Below are 19629 nucleotides of genomic sequence, written 5' to 3' on the forward strand. Positions count from 1 at the left end.
TATTTGATCACCTCTACGGTTTTTATTTTTTGCTAAACAAATAAAAAAATACAGACAATTTTGAAATTTTTTTTTAGTAAATAAGTACATTTTCTCCTTCAATGATGGGCACTGATGAGGTGGGACTGATAAGCACGAATGAGGTAGCACTGATGAGGTGGCACTGATGATGGGCACTGATATGCAGCACTGATTGGCACTCATAGGCAGCACAGATGGGCACTGAAAGGCTGCACTGATGGGTACTTATGGGTGGCACTGATAGGTGCATCACTGATTAAGAGGCACTGACAGGTATTGTTGGTGGGCACTGATTGGCATCGTGTGTGGGCACACATTGCCACCAGGGATGCCATCCCTGGTGGTCATCAGTGGTAGTCCTGGGTGGGTATCCGAGGGAGGGCTGCGCTGATAAACAATCAGCGCAGACCCCCCTGTCAGAGGAGCAGCCAATCGGCTCTCCTCTACTCGTGTCTGTCAGACACGAGATAGGAAAAGCCGATAAACAGCTCTTCCTGTTTACATCATGATCAGTCATGATTGGACATCCATAAGAGACTCTTTACCTAGATCAGAGTTGCAGCGTTTCAGACTGACACGTCGCAACAACGATCACCGCAATGCGCGCCCCCCGGGGGCGCGCAACAGTTTGTTATCCTCACCACATCATATGCCGTCTGGTCAGGATATCGCAACCACTTTGCTGTGGTCGTTTTGCTATATGACGGGTGGCAAGTGGTAAAAGAAGTGGGTGTAAAGTGGAAGCAGTGGCTTTGCAGGGAACAGCATCTTGAGTACAAAGCACTTTATGTTGTATATGAATTTGCACGTGGATCAGATTACTTAATTTATTGATAAACACCATAAGACAAATGAAGTAGGAGTAAAGTGGAAGCAGTAGATCCGCAGAGAATATTATTTGAGCTTCTAGCACTTTATATATGAATGTCTCCACATATTGTAGTGTATTTGTGATGATTTATGTGCACACACGATAGGACAGCGCTGTGACACATAATGCTCTTCTAGGTGATAAAGGGAATACTTTGTTACAGCAGCAGTCCGGTATAAGTTATTTCTGTAGGTATTTGAGTTGTTACACATAGCGCAGGTTTTATTCTATTTATATTGGTGACATAATTGCCCAAATCTGGGGATCAGGAGCCATTTCCACCCTTTACTCTCGTCTGACATCAATTTTACTGCAAAATCAAAGGGACCAAAATGTCTCTCCCCCCCCGAGCAGTAATATATTTCTATCCCCCTTGGTGGGAGTGGAGATGACCCATCTATAAGGATAGATGTTTCTCGGGGCTGCAGTTCCTCTGAGCTCCACAAGGTGGTGATCTCACTTCTATCCAGAGGTTTCTATGGAACACAGGAAGCCATGTCAGATAGAGACAGGAAGTGATATGTACAGACAGAAAGGCTCCCTACCATAGCATCCTCCCAACTAGCGCTTTTAAAAGGGGTTAATTCTACACATTAAGATAAAAAAAAACTTCTGTGTGTAGCAGACTCCCCAGCACCCCCTAATACTTACCTGACCCCATCTCTCTCCAGCAATGTCCACGAGGGCCTTAGCTGTCCGGGACTCTCCTCCTGATTGGCTGAGACACAGCTGTGGTGCCATTGGCTCCCGCTGCTGACAATCAGTCAGTTATCCAATCAGGAGAGAGTGGGGGGGCTTGGCCCGAAAGGGGGCTCCTTGTCTTAACCGCTTGCCGACCGCCTCATGCCGATATACGTTGGCAAAAGGGCTCGTACAGGCAGAATCACGCGCCCGTGCCAAGCTCCGTCAGTCGAGTCACGGGTCCCGCGGACCCGATCGCCGCAGGGATACCTGCGATCGCCTCACGGGGAGATGCTAATGTAAACAAGCAGTTCCCCATTCTGCCTAGTGACTGATCTCTGCTCCCTGTAATCGGGAGCTGTGATCAGTGATGTGTCATACACAGCCATGCCCCCCCCCCACCACAGTTAGAAACACTCCCGAGGTCACACTTAACCCCTACACTGCCCCCTAGTGCTTAACTCCTTCACTGCCAGTGTCATTTACACAGGAATCATTGCATTTATATAGCACTTATATAGCTGCATAAATGACAATGGTCCCAAAAATGTGTCAAAAATGTCCGATGTGTCCGCCATAATGTCGCAGTCACAATAAAAATCGCTGATCGCCGCCATTACTAGTAAAAAAAAATAATAATAAAAATCCCATAAAACTATCCCCTATTTTGTAGACGCTATAACTTTTGTGCAAACCAATCAATATACGCTTATTGTGATTTTTTGGACCAAAAATATGTAGAACAATACGTATCGGCCTAAACTGAGGGGAAAAAAATGTTTTTTTTATATATTTTTGGGGGATATTATAGCAAAATGTAAAAAATTTGTTCTTTTCAAAATTGTGGCTCTTTTTTGTTTATAGCGCAAAAAAGAAAAAAACGCAGGGGTGATCAAATTCCACCAAAAGAAAGCTCTATTTGTGGGGAAAAAAAAGGACGTCAATTTTGTTTGGGAGCCACGTGGCACGACCACGCAATTGCCAGTTAAAGCGGCGCAGTGCCGAATCACAAAAAGTGCTCTGGTCAGGAAGGGGGGTAAATTCTTCTGGGGCTGAAGTGGTTAATGGACACAGGGACTCGGCTCGGGTGCCCCTATAGCAAGCTGCTTGCTGTGGGGGCACTTGATAGGAGGGAGGGGCCAGGAGAGCCAAAGAGGGACCCGAGAAGAGGAGGATCTGGGCTGCTCTGTGGAAATCCACTGCACAGAGCAGGTAAGTATAACATGTTTTTTATTTTTAGAGAAAAAAAACTGAGGCTTTACAATCACTTTAAATATGCCCATCTCCTAGGGTTGCCATCCCTTCAATCCGGAACCCATACTAATTACACGGGTTCTGTGACTGATTAAGGTGGCAATTAAACTCACTTGGTGCCCTATCTGCATTAAATTAGCCTCAGAACCTGTGTAATTCATATCTGTTCAGGTTTAAAGGGATGAGGTGGCAACCCTACCATCTCCTCTGATGAAATAATGAAAGTTATACAGCATTTACCAAACAATAAAGCCCCTAGTCCTGATGGATTCATGGGGAATTCTTTAAATGGTTTAAAGACATTCTTCATCCAACTTTGGCAGACGTATATAATAGGATTTGATCAAGCGGCACCTATTTGCCAATTGGCAATCAGGTGTATATTAACCACTTGACCACTGGGCACTTAAACACCCTTAATAACCAGACCAATTTTCAGCTTTCGGTGCCCTCACATTTTGAATGACAATTACTCAGTCATGCAACACTGGACCTATATGAAATTTTTGTCCTTTTTTTCACACAAATGGAGCTTTCTTTTGGTGGTATTTAATCACCGCTGGGTTTTTTATTTTTTGTGCTATAAAAGAAAAAATACAGAAAATTCTGTAAAAAAATTAATTTTTCTTTGTTTCTGTTATAAAATTTAGCAGATTAGTAATTTTTTCTTCATAAATTTTGGCCAAAATTTATACCACTACATATCTTTGGTAAAAATAAGTACAAATTGGTGGATATTATTTGGTCTTTGTGAAAGTTATAGAGTCCACAAGCTATGGTGCCAATATCTGAAAATTGATCACACCTGAAGTACTGATGGCCTATTTCAATTCTTGAGACCCTAACTTGCCAGAAAAGTACAAATACCCCCCAAATGACCCCTTTTTGGAAAGAAGACATTCCAAGGTATTTAGTAAGAGGCATGATGAGTTTTTTGAAGTTGTAATTTTTTCCCACAATTCTTTGCAAAATCAAGATTTTTTTTACTTTTAATTTTTTTTTCACAAAATTGTCATATTATCAGTTTATTTCTCACACAGCATATGCATACCACAAATTACACCCCCAAACACATTCTGCTATTACTCCCGAGTACGTCGATACCACATGTGTGAGACTTTTACACAGTGTGGCCACATACAGAGGCCCAACATGCAGGGAGCGCCATCAGGCGTTCTGGAGCACCCAGGACAATTCTGACATTTCTCTCCTACATGTAAAAATCATCATTTATTTGCTAGAAAATTACATAGAATCCCAAAACATTATATATGTTTTTTTAGCAAACACCCTGGAGAATACAATGGTGGTCGTTGCAACTTTTTATCTCGCACGGTATTTGCGCAGCAATTTTTCGAATGCTTTTTTTCGGAAAAAAAACAGTTTTGTGCTTAAAAAAAAAAAAAACACAGTAAAGTTAGCCCAATTTTTGCATAATGTGAAAGATGAAGTTACACTGAGTAAATCGATACCTAACATGTCACTCTTCAAAATTGCACAGGCTTGTGGAATGGCGCCAAACGTCGCTATTTAAAAATCCCCATAGGCGACGATTTAATTTTTTTTTACTGGTTATATGTTTTGAGTTACAGAGGAGGTCTAGGGCTAGAATTATTGCTCCTGCTCTAACGTTCGCAGCGATACCTCACATGTGTGGTTTGAGCACCGTTTTCATATGTGGGCGGGACTTACGTATGCGTTCGCTTCTGCATGCGAGCACATGGGGACAGGGGCGCTTTAAAAAAAAAAAAAAATTATTGTTCATTTTACTTTATTTATTTTAGTTTGACATTTTTTTCCCCAAAAATAAATTTTTTGATCACTTTTATTCCTATTACAAGGAATGTAAACATCCCTTGTAATCCCTTGTAGGAATATGGCATGACAGTTCCTCTTTACAGTGAGATATGGGGTCAATAAGACCCCACATCTCCCCTCTAAGCTGGGAAGCCTGGAAAAAAAAAAAAGAAGATTCTGTATTTGATCGTATTGGCGAGTCGGTAGAAGCACCGGAGGGCAGCGGGAGGGGGGGGGTGTCTATGGCTGGGTATTGCAGGGTATCTCAGAGTATGGCGTTGCAGAGTATTGCGTTGCAGAGCATTGCAGGATATTGGAGGGTGTTGCAGAGAATTGCAGTGTTGCACGGTATTGGCGGGTGTTGCAGAGCATTGCAGAGTGTTGCAGGGTATTGGTGGGTGTTGCAGAGCATTGCAGAGTGTTGCAGGGTATTGGTGGGTGTTGCAGAGCATTGCAGAGTGTTGCAGGGTATTGGTGGGTGTTGCAGAGCATTGCAGAGTGTTGCAGAGCATTGCAGAGTGTTGCAGAGCATTGCAGAGTGTTGCAGAGCATTGCAGAGTGTTGCAGGGTATTGGCGGGTGTTGCAGAGCATTGCAGAGTGTTGGCGGGTGTTGCAGAGTGTTGTAGGGTATTGCAGAGTGTTGTAGGGTATTGCAGAGTGTTGCAGGGTATTGCAGAGTGTTGCAGGGTATTGCAGAGTGTTGCAGAGTGTTGCAGGGTATTGCAGGGTATTGCAGGGTATTGCAGTGTAATGCAGAGTATTGCAGTGTAATGCAGAGTATTGCAGAGTATTGCAGAGTATTGCAGAGTATTGCAGAGTAATGCAGAGTAATGCAGAGTGTTGCAGGGTATTGCAGAGTAATGCAGAGTGTTGCAGGGTATTGCAGAGTATTGCAGAGTAATGCGGAGTATTGCAGAGTGTTGCATGGTATTGCAGAGTAATGGCAGGGTATTGCAGAGTAATGCAGAGTAATGGCAGGGAATTGAGGGGTTAATTTTCGGTGAGCAGCGATGTGGGCACTGCAGATGCAGCCCACATCGCTGCTGACACCGATCTCTTCCCCCTCCGCTGTTCCGATCGGTACAGAGAGGGGGAGGGAGGAACCGGCGTCATAACATGACGCCGGTTTGTTTACAAGTGATCACTCCGTCATTTGACGGAGCAATCACGTGGTAAACGGCCACTATGAGCGGCTGTTTACCGTGATCCGTGATGCGCCGGGTCCACAGGTCATGGATGCTCTCGAGTGCGCGCCCCAGGGGGCGCGCGAGAGCGGAATTCTGGGAGGACGTCATATGACGGCCTCCCAGAGATAAGAAACCGCCCTGTAGCCGTCATTTGGCTATAGGGCGGTTGTTAAGTGGTTAAACTATTAGCTAAGAAAGGCAAAGATCCCTTAGATCCTTGGTTCTATCAACCTATCTCTTTATTAAACTTAGATATGAAAATACTTTCCAAGATTGAGACCACCCGCTTGGCTGATATTTTACCAACTTTGATTCACCCCCCGTGCAATTGGGTTTTATCAAAGGCCGGACAGCCTCAATCAATATAATGCCCTTGTACACACGGTCGGACATTCTGACCACAAAATCCGTTTTTTTCAGACGGATTTTGTCCGAAACTGGTGTTGCATACACACAGTCGGACAAAGTTGTCGGAAAATCTGATCATTTGGAACGCGGTGACGTTTGTTGCGTACGACGGGACTACGTAGAGGCTAGTAGCCAATAGCTTTGGTCTCGTAATTTGATCGGAGCATGCGTGGCACTTTGTCCGTCGGAATTCTCTACAAACGATCGGAAAAAAAGTCAGATCGGATTTTTTTGTCAGAAAATTTTAGATCCTGCTCTCAAATTTTTTCCGTTGGAATTTCCGCCGGAAAAAGTCTGATAGAGCCCACACACGATCAGATTTTCCGACAATATAATCCGATCGGACCTTTTCCGTCGGAATTTCCGACTGCGTGTACGGCATTATCCTCAAGGTCTTGGAATGCTCCATGTTCCATTCTTTGTGGGATTATACAATCAACACTCTAGACGCAGACAAAGATTTTGATAATGTCAGTCTGGAGTGGCTCTCCCTTGTCCTAGCCAAAATACATTTTTCTGGTCCCCTCTTACATTTCATTCATAGTATTATTATTATTTAAGGTACTTCTATAGCGCCGTCAATTTAGTATGTATGCTTCTCTGGTGGAGTGTTGGTGTTGGGCCTGATCTCCAATGATATCCCATTAGTTAAAGGAACTAGACATGGTTGTCCCTTATCCCCCCTCTTAGCCCTGGAACAGTTGTCCCGATACCTGTTGGAGGTGGCTCCCTTGCATGGGGTCCCTGTTAGTGGGGTGGAGGTACATACAGCTCTTTTTGCTGACGATGTCCTCATTTTCGCCTTAAATCCATCTGTTGACAGGGTCACCATAAAAATTATTTTTGACGAATTCCGATTACTGTATGTTCCAAATTAACTATAATGAAAGCAAGATACCCTCCCTAGATACTCTTTCCTCCCGTCCTTGGTATCAAACATCCCCCTTTGCCATAGTGAAGAGCTATATCGTGTATTTAGGTATAAAGATAGCAAGACTCTATGTACTCTTTGAATTTTCCACCCCTGATTCATTAGATTGTTTCATAATTGGGGACTTGGCTGGATTTACCAATTTCACTCCTGGGGAGATATCATTTTTTTCAAAATGGCGAGTTTTGCCCGCTTACTTTTTACACTGCAAACTCCCTTTTATTAAAACACAAGGATGCTTAATTGTTATATAGAGCTTTATCCTCGTTCCTGTGGCAAAATAAAAAACCTTGCATAGCATTATCCAAACTTTATCTCCCTAGGAGTGAAGGGGGTGCAAACGTGCCTAATATTAGGGTGTAGATTCTGGCTTGTCTACTAGGGTTAGATTGGGTTTCTTCCTCATCCCGCTACACGAATAGGTCACTGGAGTCAGAAATTGCACTTTCTTAGCCCTTGTACACACGGTCGGAGATTCCGACGGAATGTGTCCGATCGGACCGTTTTGTCGGATATTCCGACTGTGTGTGGTCTCCATCAGACTGTTTCCGTCGGAGTATCCGACGGACCAAGTTTTCCAACTTGTTGGTAAAATTTTCCGACAAAATGCTCCGATTGGAAATACTCCGATCATGTGTAGAGAATTCCGATCGGACAAAGTGCCACGCGTGCTCAGATCAAATTCCTACATCAAAGCTATTGGCTACTAGCCTGAACATAGTCCCGTCATAATGAAATAACGTCATTACGTCGGATTTTCTGATAACTTTGTCCGACTGTGTGTATACAACAGTTTTCGACAAAATCCGACGGATTTGGTTGTCGGAATGTCCAACCGTGTGTACAAGGGCTTACTCCCTAGGAATGCTAGTGCATTGCAAATGAAAACACAATGTGCTTCAAAGGGACAGTTTGGCGAGAAGTTCAAAAGAAACTTGGCCTTTCTCTCCTCATTTCAAGGTATTTGCCCATACAGGGTAACCTGATCTTCCCTGCAGGTATGCAACACGGGGCCTTCCCGACGTGGAATCTTAGAGGATTAACATTGGTTTCTTCCTTATTTGATATGAAATCTGGCAACCCAACCTCCTTCCAAAGCCTGGCAAAAGACTTTTCATTGCCCACCCACCACCTATTTCATCAATGTACTGTATCAGCTATGCAAGATCATGCTGCCTAGACTGGACTAAAAGATTTCAGTTGTCATTGATAGACCGTTTTATCTCCACTCAAGCTTATTCCACCTCAGACATTTACCCTGCCCTCAACCATAAGTTTATGTCCCCTTTCGGTCATTCATCGGCAGCAAACTGGAGCAAAGACTTTCCAGTTGAAATGCTCACAGGTAATTGCTGAGCCGGTACAGTAGAACTTCTTATTTAATACCCAATGAGGTCTGACAAGAGTCTCAGCTTAAACTCATCCATAAAGCCTTTGTTCCATTTCTCAAATCAAAATCACCCCTTTTATTACTCTTTGGGTAGGATAGCTCTCATACACACAAGCCGCCATCATCACAGCAGAGAATTACTCACTCACACTGGATGGCAATTTGACAACTTTTTTTCAGATCTAGGAGCCTTGTTATAGCATGAAAAGCTTGACCTTGAAATGTGTCATAACCAGTGATGTAAGTAATTCAGTTGAAATAAACTGAGTTATGTGACGCAGTTACTTTAGAGGGTAGCTAGTAATCTAACTGATTACTCTTCCCCTCATGGTAACTCAGTTCCGATTACTTGGGCGGCGTTACCGCAGAAACATCTACAACCCAGGAGGCCTGCCGTGGCCGCGCTGCCTGGCCGTTCGTTCTGCCGCAGGGAGGGGGGCTTTCGCCCGCTGAGCTGAGAAGAGGCTGAGACTCAGAGAGACCGTCTGGGCCGCCCCATCCCACCCCGCCTATCCAGAGAGAGAGAGAATGTAGGGAGCGGCGGGACGGACACTGAAAAATGAAGTCAGCTGACCAGCTGACACCAATCGAGTGAAGGGGAGAGTCTCTCTCTCTCCCCATGAGGAAAGGCATCCCTGGAAGCATTCAAGTAAGTGACTGTCTGACGATTCGAATTGCAGTGCAATCGATCCATCCCAAGTCCTCCACCACCTCTGCTTCTTACTGATCCCATTCCTACCCACCCACCATCACTTCTACAACAGAGGTAATGGGGGGATACAGTAGGGATGAGATCAGTGGTGGTGGGGGATGGGATCAGTAAGAGACAGAGGTGGTGGTGCTGGGAGAGGCTGGCACCACCACCGCTGCCACCCCCCCAAGAACCACCGCTGCCTGCCACCCCCCCCCAAGTACACCACCGCTGCCACCCCCCCCAAGTACTGTACACCACCACTGCCACTCCCCCAAGTACACCACCACCACTGCCACCCCACAAGTACCACCACTGCCACCCCACAAGTACCACCACTGCCACCCCACAAGTACCACCACTGCCACCCCCTCAAGTACCACCACTGCCACCCCCTCAAGTACCACCACTGCCACCCCCTCAAGTACCACCGCTGCCACCCCTGTCACAGTTACTTTGCTGAGTAACTAATTACTTTTCTAATGTAGTAACCGAGTTACTAACGCAATTACTTTTTGGGAGAAGTAATTTGTAACTTAACAAATTACTTTTTTAAAGTAAGATGACCAACAATGGTCATAACACATCCAAGAAATGTTTTACTTACGGATGGCATGTATTTATCGTTTCCACCCTTTCATTCTCAGAAGCGTTGACTTTACTTACTTCATTTTGTTATGATCAAGATGATCTACTCCTGTGACGTTCTTAGAGTGCCAGTAGCTAGATCTAGCTATATTCTTCACTGCCTCCCTTCTCAGTAGGTTTTAATACTGTACTCCCTTTCTAATCCTGGTGTACAAGGGCTACCATAGGAATGTATATGGTGGTCTAGGATCTTTTATCTGACTTGTTTTAGTTTGAAAATTAGTAGTTTCTTAGTCTACAGTTCAACCACTAGCCTTATCTTTGGGTCAGGAGAGGCACTGCTTTAATGGCACCTTTTTGGACCCTATGTGAGGTCTATCACCCTTACTTGGTTCTCATCCATCCACATCTCCTTGATAGCTATGATTAAGCACTGTGTATAATGTAAAATGCGTCAGCTCTTCTGTCCATTCTGCTGTGGCATGTATTTTTGATCCTGTTTTTTAAATAAAAGGCTATTTTTGGTGTGCGGCTGTCCAGAACTTCCTATTTTTCATTGCTATATGCATTGCCAGAACCTGTGGCTTCTAAACTGGAGGAGAGGTTTCATTTTTGGCTGACCTACCTAGAGCAGTGATATTCCCTTCCCTAAGGACTGGGTGATATCGGCCTGTAATTCCCTGGTCACTTTCCTGAGCTGTGTTCCCTGTCCTGTATTCCTGTATTTCTCCAATATTCTTCCTTCTCTGTGCTGCAGACACAATTTATGTATCTAGACTAGGAAAGGGCCGAACACCCCCACACCAGAACATCTCGAACAGGGAAAAAGATCTAGCAAATATGCAAACCCTATAAGTCTATGTGACGCGAACATGAAAAAATCAGAAGTCCTCATTTTAAAGGCTTATATGTAAGTTATTGCCATACAAAAATGTATGGCAACCCAGGTACTGCCCAGGGGGACATGTATCAATGCAAAAAAAGGTTTTAAAAACAATTGTTTGCAAATGAGCAGAGAAATAGTCCTTTAAATATAAAGCCTTGGGGGGGAGAGGTCCCCCTAGTCTGCCTGTAAAGAGGCGCATCTGTGCGATGTATAGAACCTGCCACAGCAATACTGAAAATTTTAAAGGAAAAAATGTAATTTAAACTTGCTTGCGGCTCTAATGTGTTGCCAGCTCCCAGCAATACAGATAAAAAATGTATTTAAAATGGATTAGGGTCCCCCCAGTCTATACCAGGACTTTGTGCCTGGTATGGACTTTAAGGGGAACCCCAATGCCAAAATTAAAAAAAAAAAAAACTGCGTGGGGTCCTCCAAAATCCATACCAGACCCTTATCTGTACCACCCCTCCTGAACTATACCAGGCCACATGCCCTCAACATGGGGGTGGGTGCTTTGGGGCAGGGGGGCTCTGTGCCTCCCACCCCAAAGCACCTTGTACCCATGTTGATGGTGTACCCGGTTGGCCCCGCCCCTTGCCTATATAAGAGCTGTCAAAAGCAGGGAGGAGGCAGAGGGCCGGGAGGCTTCCCAAGAGAAGACAGCAAGGTTTTTTGTTTTTAAATAAAGGACTTGTCAAAAACCGTGTTTCTTACTTTTGACACTTTTTGGTGACTGGGTAGGGGTACAATGTAAAGGGGGCTTCCAGATTCCGATAAGCCCCCATCCACAGACTCCGACAACCACAGCCCAGGGTTGTCGGGAAGAGGCCTTTGTCCTCATCAACATTGAGGGCAAGCGGCCTGGAATGGTTCAGGTGGGGGGGCTTGCTTGTCCCCCCTTTTCCTGGCTTGCCAGGCTGCATGCTGAGATAAGGGCCTGGTATGGATTTTGGGGAGGACCCCACGCCATATTTTTTTAAAATTTATTTTGGCGTGGAGTTCCCTTCAAAACCTATTCCAGACTCAAAGGGCCTGGTATGGCTTTTGGTGGAGATCTCATGCTTTTTTTTTATTAATTCTGTCATAGGGTTCACCTTAACCACTTCAATACAAGGCACTTTCACCCCTTCCTGCCCCGACCAATTTTCAGGTTTCAGCGCTCTCACACTTTGAATGACAATTACTCAGTCATGCAACATTGTAACAAAATTTGTATCTTTTTTTTCACACAAACTGCTGTAGGTTATCCTCTACATCCATGCTGAGACAATCCTCCTCCTCCCCCTCCTGTGTGTTTGGCCGCCTCAGGAAAGGTATCTGCATAAAGGTGGCCTTGAGAGGAACGGAAGTCCTCCTCTTCCCCCCGTCGTTCTGACTCAAGTGCCCTGTCCATGATTCCACAAAGCGTGTGTTCCAGCAGGAATACTAGAGGGATAGTGTCACTGATGCATGCATTGTTGTGGCTCACAATCCTTGTGGCCTCCTCAAATGGTGACAGGACAGTGCATGCATGCTTACCAGTAGCCACTAGCATTGCAAAAGGAGGCCAAGCTCCCCTGAGCCTGTCCTGGTGCCATACTCGCACAGGTACTTCTTGATGGCCCTCTGCTGTGTGTGCAGCTGCTACAGCATTGCCAATGTTGAGTTCTACCTGGTGGGCATGTCACAAATAAGGCTGTTGGTAGGCAGGTTGAATTCGCGATGAATGTCAGTCAGCCGAGCACTGGCATCGTATGACCACCGGAAATGGACACAGAATTTTCTGGCCTGCCTCAGAAGATCTTGTAAGCCTGGGTATCTGTTTAAGAAATGCTGCACCACCAAATTCAGGGCGTGTGCAAAGCATAAGTGTCCCTGTCAGAGGGCAGAGAGAAGGTTGGTGCCATTGTCGCATACAACCATTACTGGTTTAAGCTGCCGTGGCGTCAACCACCTCTGAGCCTGCCCCTGCAGAGCTGACAGGATCTTTGCCATGGTGTGGCTTCTGTCCCCTAGACGGACCAACTGAAGCACCGCATGGCATCTTTTAGACTGACTGCTTGCGTAGCTCCTTGAATGCTTAGGGAGCACTGTTGGGTCAGAGAACAATTTAGCAGAAGGGGCCGTAGAGGAAGAATAGGAGAGGGTGGAACAGACATATGTGGCAGAATCACCACCAGCTTTTTGGAGGCGTGGTGGCGGAACAAGCTCCAACACTGAACCGTGTCTTGCATCCTTCCCAGCTGCCAGCAGAGTTACCACCATGAAGGAAATGTACCGTCCCTGACCATGCCTGCTGGACCATGAGTCAGCAGTAATTTGAACCTTGCTCCTGACCGCCCTGTCCAAAGAGGCCAAAACCTTGCCTTCCACATGACGTTACAAAGCTGGAATGGCCTTACTTGAAAATAAATTTATTTTTGGAACCTTCCACTGTGGTACAGCGCATTCCACAAATTCATGAAAGGGGCAGATTCGACCAGTTGAAAAGGCAGCAGTTGCAGTGCTAGAAATGTGGCCAAGCTAGCATTTAGGCATTGAGCATGTGGATGGCTACTGGAGAAACTGCAGTCGTGAAATGTGTCTGGTGAAATCAACAGGTGGTGTACTGCTAGCAGATTGGCTCCAAGTACTTGTGGCACCTATTGCACCTTCATTCCTCTGAGTGAAGGTTTATGAGAGGACTGGAGGTATAAAAGGGTTTGAGATCACAGATGAGGAGCAAGGAAAAATCCTCTTTTTTGAGGATGTGGGTCTTTTAACCACTTAAGGACCAGGTCTCTTTTTCAGACTCGGTGTTTACATGTTTAAAATAGTTTTTTTTTGCTAGAAAATTGCTTAGAACCCCCAAACATTATATATATATATATATATATATATATATATATATATATATATATATATATATATTGTTTTTTTTTCTAACACTCTAGAGAATAAAATGGCGGTCATTGCGATACTTTTTTTCACACCGTATTTGCACAGCGGTCTTACAAGCGCACTTTTTTTGGAAAAAAATCACTTTTTTTCAATAAAAAAACAAGACAACAGTAAAATTAGCCCAATTGTTTTTTATATTGTGAAAGATAAAGTTACGCCGAGTAAATTGATACCAAACATGTCATGCTTTAAAATTGCGCCCGCTCGTGGAATGAAACTTACCCTCTAAAATCTCCATAAGCGACATTTAAAAAATTCTACAGGTTGCATGTTTTGCGTTACAGAGGAGGTCTCTGGCTAGAATTATTGTTCTCGCTGTACCGATCATGGCAATACCTCACATGTGTGGTTTGACTAACGTTTTCATATGTGGGTGCTACTCACGTTTGCGTTTGCTTCTGCGTGCGAGCTTGTCGGGACGGGGTGTTTAAAAAAAGGAATTCTTATTTATTTTACTTGATTTTATTTATTTTTACACTGTTTTAAAAAAAATGGATCTCTTTTATTCCTATTACAAGGAATGTAAACATCCCTTGAATAGAAAAAAGCATGACAGGTTCTCTTAACCACTTGCCGCCCGCCCTATAGGCAATTGACGGTGGCAAAGTGGTTGCATAATCCTGATCGGACGTCATATGACGTGATCAGGATTATGAGCCGCGGCAATCGTTGTTGCGGGGTGTCAGTCTGACACCCGGCAACTACGATCTCTGTAAAGAGTCTCCGATGGAGACTCTTTACCACGTGATCAGCCGTGTCCAATCACGGCTGATCACAGTGTAAATAGGAAGAGCCGGTGATCGGCTTTTCCTCACTCGCGTCTGTCAGATGCGAGTAGAGGAGAGCCGATCGGCTGCTCCTCTGACAGGGGGGGGTCTGTGCTGATCGATTATCAGCACAGCCCCCCCGAGGATGCCCACACTGGACCACCAGGGACGCCACCAGACCACCAGGGATGCCCAGCTAAAGGTAATCCTCCCTAGACCACCAGGGATGCCAGTCAGTGCCACAATGGATGCCAATCAGTGCCCATAATGGATGCCAATCAGTGCCCACAATGGGCATCACTGATTGGCATGCATTATTGTTTGGCACTGATTGGCATCCATTAGTACAGTATGACAATACAATGCCGCCTATGAGTGCCCACCTGTGCCGCTTATCAGTGCCCACATGTGCCGCCTATCAGTGCCCATCCGTGCCACCTATCAGTGCCCACACATGCCCATCTGTGCCGCCTATCCATGCCCATCTGTGCCGCCTATCCATGCCCATCTGTGCCGCCCATCCATGCCAATCCGTGCCAGCTATAAGTGCCAATTTGTGCCACCTATCAGTGCCCATCTGTGTCGCCCATCAGTGCCACACATCAGTGCCGCCTGTCAGTGCCCATCAGTGCCACCTATCAGTGCCACCTATCAGTGTCCATCAATGCCACCTCATCAGTGCCACTTCATTGGTGCCACATCATTGGTGCTTATCAGTGCCCATCAGTGTAGCCCCATCAGTGCCCATCAGTGAAGGAGAAATCGTACTTATTTACAAAGTTTTGAAACAAACAAAAAAAACATTTTTTTTTTTTAAAAATTGTATTTTTTTATTTGTAGTGCAAAAAATAAAAACCGTAGAGGTGATCAAATACCACCAAAAGAAAGCTCTATTTGTGGGAAAAAAATGATAAAAATTTCATTTGGGTACCGTGTAGCATGACCGCGCAATTGTCATTCAAAGTGCGACAGCGCTGAAATCTCAAAATTGGTCTGGGCAGGAAGGTGTTTAAGTGCCTGGTATTGAAGTGGTTAAATATGAGATCTGGGGTCAAAAAGTCCTCAGATCTCATATTTGGACTTAAATGCAATAAAAAATAAAAATAAAAAAATAAGTCATTTGAAAAAATGACATTGAAAAAATGTTCCTTTAAGAGGTATGGGCGGAAGTGACGTTTTAACGTCGCTTCCGCCCTCCTATGGTACAGTGAGGATCGAAAGTTTGGGCACCCCAGATAAAAATGTGTATTAATGTGCATAACGAAGCCAAGGAAAGATGGAAAAATCTCCAAATGGCATCAAATTACAGATTAGACATTCTTATATGTCAAAAAAAGTTAGATTTTATTTCCATCATTTACACTTTTAAAATTACAGAAAACAAAAAAATGGTGTCTGCAAAAGTTTGGGCACCCTGCAGAATTTATAGCATGCACTGCCCCCTTTTCAAAGCTGAGACCTGCCAGTGTCATGGATCATCTCAATCATCATCTGGGAAGACCAGGTGATGTCAATCTCAAAGGTTTTAAATGGCCAGACTCATCTGACCTTGCCCCAACAATCAGCACCATGGGTTCTTCTAAGTAGTTGTCTAGAAAACTGAAACTGAAAATAGTTGACGCTCACAAAGCTGGAGAAGGCTATAAGAAGATAGCAAAGCGTTTTCAGATGTCAATATCCTCTGTTCAGAATGTAATTAAGAAATGGAAGTCATCAGGAACAGTGGAAGATCTGGAAGACCAAGAAAAATATCAGACAGAACAGCTCGCAGGATTGTGAGAAAAGCAATTCAAAACCCACGTTTGACTGAACGATCCCTCCAGAAAGATCTGGCAGACACTGGAGTTGTGGTACACTATTCCACTATAAAGAGATACTTGTACAAATATGGTCTTCATGGAAGAGTCATCAGAAGAAAACCTCTTCTATGTCCTCACCACAAAAATCTGCATTTGAACTTTGCAAATGAGCATATAGACAAGCCTGAGGCATTCTGGAAAAAAGTTCTGTGGACCGAGGAGGTTAAAATAGAACTTTTTGGCTGGAATGAGCAAAGGTACGTTTGGAGAAGAAAGGGCACAGAATTTAATGAAAAGGACCTCTGTCCAACTGTTAAGCATGGGGGTGGATCAAACGTGCTTTGGGGTTGTATTGCAGCCAGTGGCACAGGGAACATTTCACGAGTAGAAGGAAAAATGGATTCAATAAAATTTCAGCAAATTTTGGATGGTAACTTGATGCCGTCTGTGAAAAAGCTGAAGTTAAAGAGAGGATGGCTTCTACAAATGGATAATGGTCCTAAACACACGTCAAAATCCAAGGGGGATTACATCAGGAGGCGTAAACTGAAGGTTTTGCCATGGCCTTCACAATCTCCTGACCTCAACATTATTGAAAATCTATGGATAGACCTTAAAAGAGCAGTGCGTGATAGACAGCCCAGAAATCTCAAAGAACTGAAACACTTTTGTAAGGAAGAATGGGCAAAGATACCTCAAACAAGAATTGAAAGACTCTTGGCTGGCTACAAAAAGCTTTTACAAGCTGTGATACTTTCCAAAGGGGGCAGTACAAGATATTAACTCTGCAGGGTGCCCAAACTTTTCCAGATGCCATTTTTTTGTTTTCTGTAATTTTGAAAGTGTAAATGATGGAAATAAAATCTACCGTATATACTCGAGTATAAGCCGAGATTTTCAGCCTCTTTTTTGAGGCTGAAAGTGCCCCCCTCGGCTTATACTCGAGTCATCGCTGTCTGCCCGCTCGATCAGCGTGTCGAGCAGACAGACAGCGGCCATTCTGATTCAAAAGCCGCGCCTCCGGCTCCGCCTTCGCCTGTGATAGGCGGAACACTGAATTTCCCAGCAGCCTGTGTTCCGCCTATCACGGACGTCGTATCATCCTCGTACTACGGACGAGGATGATACGACGTCTGTGATAGGCGGAACACAGGCTGCTGGGAAATTCAGTGTTCCGCCTATCACAGGCGAAGGAGGAGGCGCGGCTTTTGAATTTTACAATGGCCGCCGACGAAGAGGGCACGGGACGGAGGCAAGGCAAGGCAAGGCACGGCACGGGACGGGACGAAGGCGAGGCACGACACGGGACGGAGGCTCGGGACAAAGGCTCGGGACACAGGTAGGCTGGACACACACACACACACACACACACACACACGGATGGATGGATGGATGGATACACACACACACAGGGATGGATGGATGGATACACACACACACAGGGATGGATGGATGGATGGAGACACACACACACAGGGATGGATGGATGGATGGATGGAGACACACACACACAGGGATGGATGGATGGATGGAGACACACACACACAGGGATGGATGGATGGATGGATGGAGACACACACACACAGGGATGGATGGATGGATGGACACACACAGGGATGGATGGACGGACACACAGGGATGGACGGACACACAGGGACGGACAGACACACAGGGATGGACGGACACACACACAGGGATGGACAGGCATGTCTCACCCTCGGCTTATACACGAGTCAATAAGTTTGCCAGTTTTTTTGGGGGTAAATTGGGGGCCTCGGCTTATATTCGGGTCGGCCTATACTCGAGTATATACGGTAACTTTTTTTGACATATTATAAGAATGTCTAATCTGTAATTTGATGCCATTTGAAGATTTTTCCATCTTTCCTTGGCTTCGTTATGCACATTAATACACATTTTTTACCTGGGGTGCCCAAACTTTCGATCCCCACTGTATAGAGATGAGTGGGGGCCATCTTAGCCTCACTCATCTCCATACCCAGGCACTGAAAGGACCCGATCGCATCCACTGCTACCGACGGCTCCGGTAAGCGGCGGAGGGCACGGTAGAGAGGCGGGAGGGGGGGTCGCACCTCTCACACCACCGATAACGGTGATCTCATGGTGAACCCGCCATGGAGACCACCATTATCGTAAACACGGCCGCCTCCTGTAAAGATGGATATCTCGGTTGTGGCAGCAGCTGCTGCCGTTACCGTGATATCCCTCTTCAAAGTGCCAACGAACATGTACAGTAGGCGGTCGGCAAGTGTTCTTGCCAACGGACTGCATGGCAGGTCATCATGGCAGGTGGCACAATACACCGACTGTAACTTCTGCAGCTGCCTGTGGTATAGGACCAGAACAACACCAGAAATTGGGGTAGCTTCAGGTGTACACTGTGCAGGTGGCACAATACACCGACTGTAACTGTACAATACACCGACTGTAACTGCTGCAGCTGCCTGTGGTATAGGACCAGAACAACACCAGCAATTGGGGTAGCTCCAGGTGTACACTGTGAAGGTGGCACATTACACCGACTGTAACTGCTGCAGCTGCCTGTGGTATAGGACCAGAACAACACAAGCAATTGGGGTAGCTTCAGGTGTACACTGAGCTGTCTGGTCAGGCATGTGGTGCCCAAGTGGCTGCTGTTCTGGCCACGCTTGATCCACTTCAGACATCATTTTCAAACAGCAACAGTGCGATCTGCTGCACACGTGTAGAAAAAAGCCCACACCAAGGAATGTTTGCAAGTCAGCGGGAAGTCAGCAGCACCCTGCACCTGCGGAGCTCTGTGGTGTGATGCAATAGGGTGGCTGCCCCTAAGCTGACCCCTGGAGGACCTCCTGCCTCGTTGGAGTTGTGCCTCCTCCTCCTCACTTTCCTCCTCCCAGGCACCCAAGTACGGTTAGTGACCTCATCATCCCTTACCTCCTAGTCACTGGAGCAAACCTGGCAGTATGCTGCAGCTGGGGGAACATGACTGCCAGTTTCTTGTCTTTCTGTGGCATACCCTCTCTCTAGGCTCACGCTACTCCCTTCCTCAACCTGGGAACCAACATCGGAGCCTTCAAATTCCTGCGCATCCTTCAGCAGCATGTATCCGACACTATGGTTGAATAATTCTGGTGACTCCTCCGTGTATGATGGTGGGGCTATGGAAGAAGTTACTGTGGACAAGGAGCCGGTGGAATAGGCTGCTTTGGCAGCTGCATTGGAAGACAAACTACTATGAGCCTGGGCGCCGCTCCAAAATAGGGGTGTGGTTTACGGAAAATGGTGGATGTGGCTTACATGGGGCGTGGCTCAAAGGGGTGTGGTTAGTGTCTGAGATGAATGCGGGATGGAGAGGGAAAGGGGGGAGGGTGGAGGGATGGAGGGACAGCAGCCCCCCGATCCTACACCACAGTAGCAATATGTGTTTCCCAGAGT

General features: G+C 45.6%; 1 protein-coding gene across 1 annotated transcript in view; it reads right to left on the reverse strand.

Moving 5' to 3' along the window:
* LOC143986857 (uncharacterized) overlaps positions 1-19629 on the reverse strand; it is a 154388-nt gene that overhangs the window by 102750 nt on the left and 32009 nt on the right. The gene's annotated exons all lie outside the window — the stretch shown is intronic.

This window comes from Lithobates pipiens, unplaced genomic scaffold (genome assembly GCF_037356315.1).
Source record: "Lithobates pipiens isolate NorthernLeopardFrog02 unplaced genomic scaffold, aLitPip1_a1.2 Scaffold_18, whole genome shotgun sequence".
Classification (NCBI taxonomy): Eukaryota; Metazoa; Chordata; class Amphibia; order Anura; family Ranidae; genus Lithobates; species Lithobates pipiens.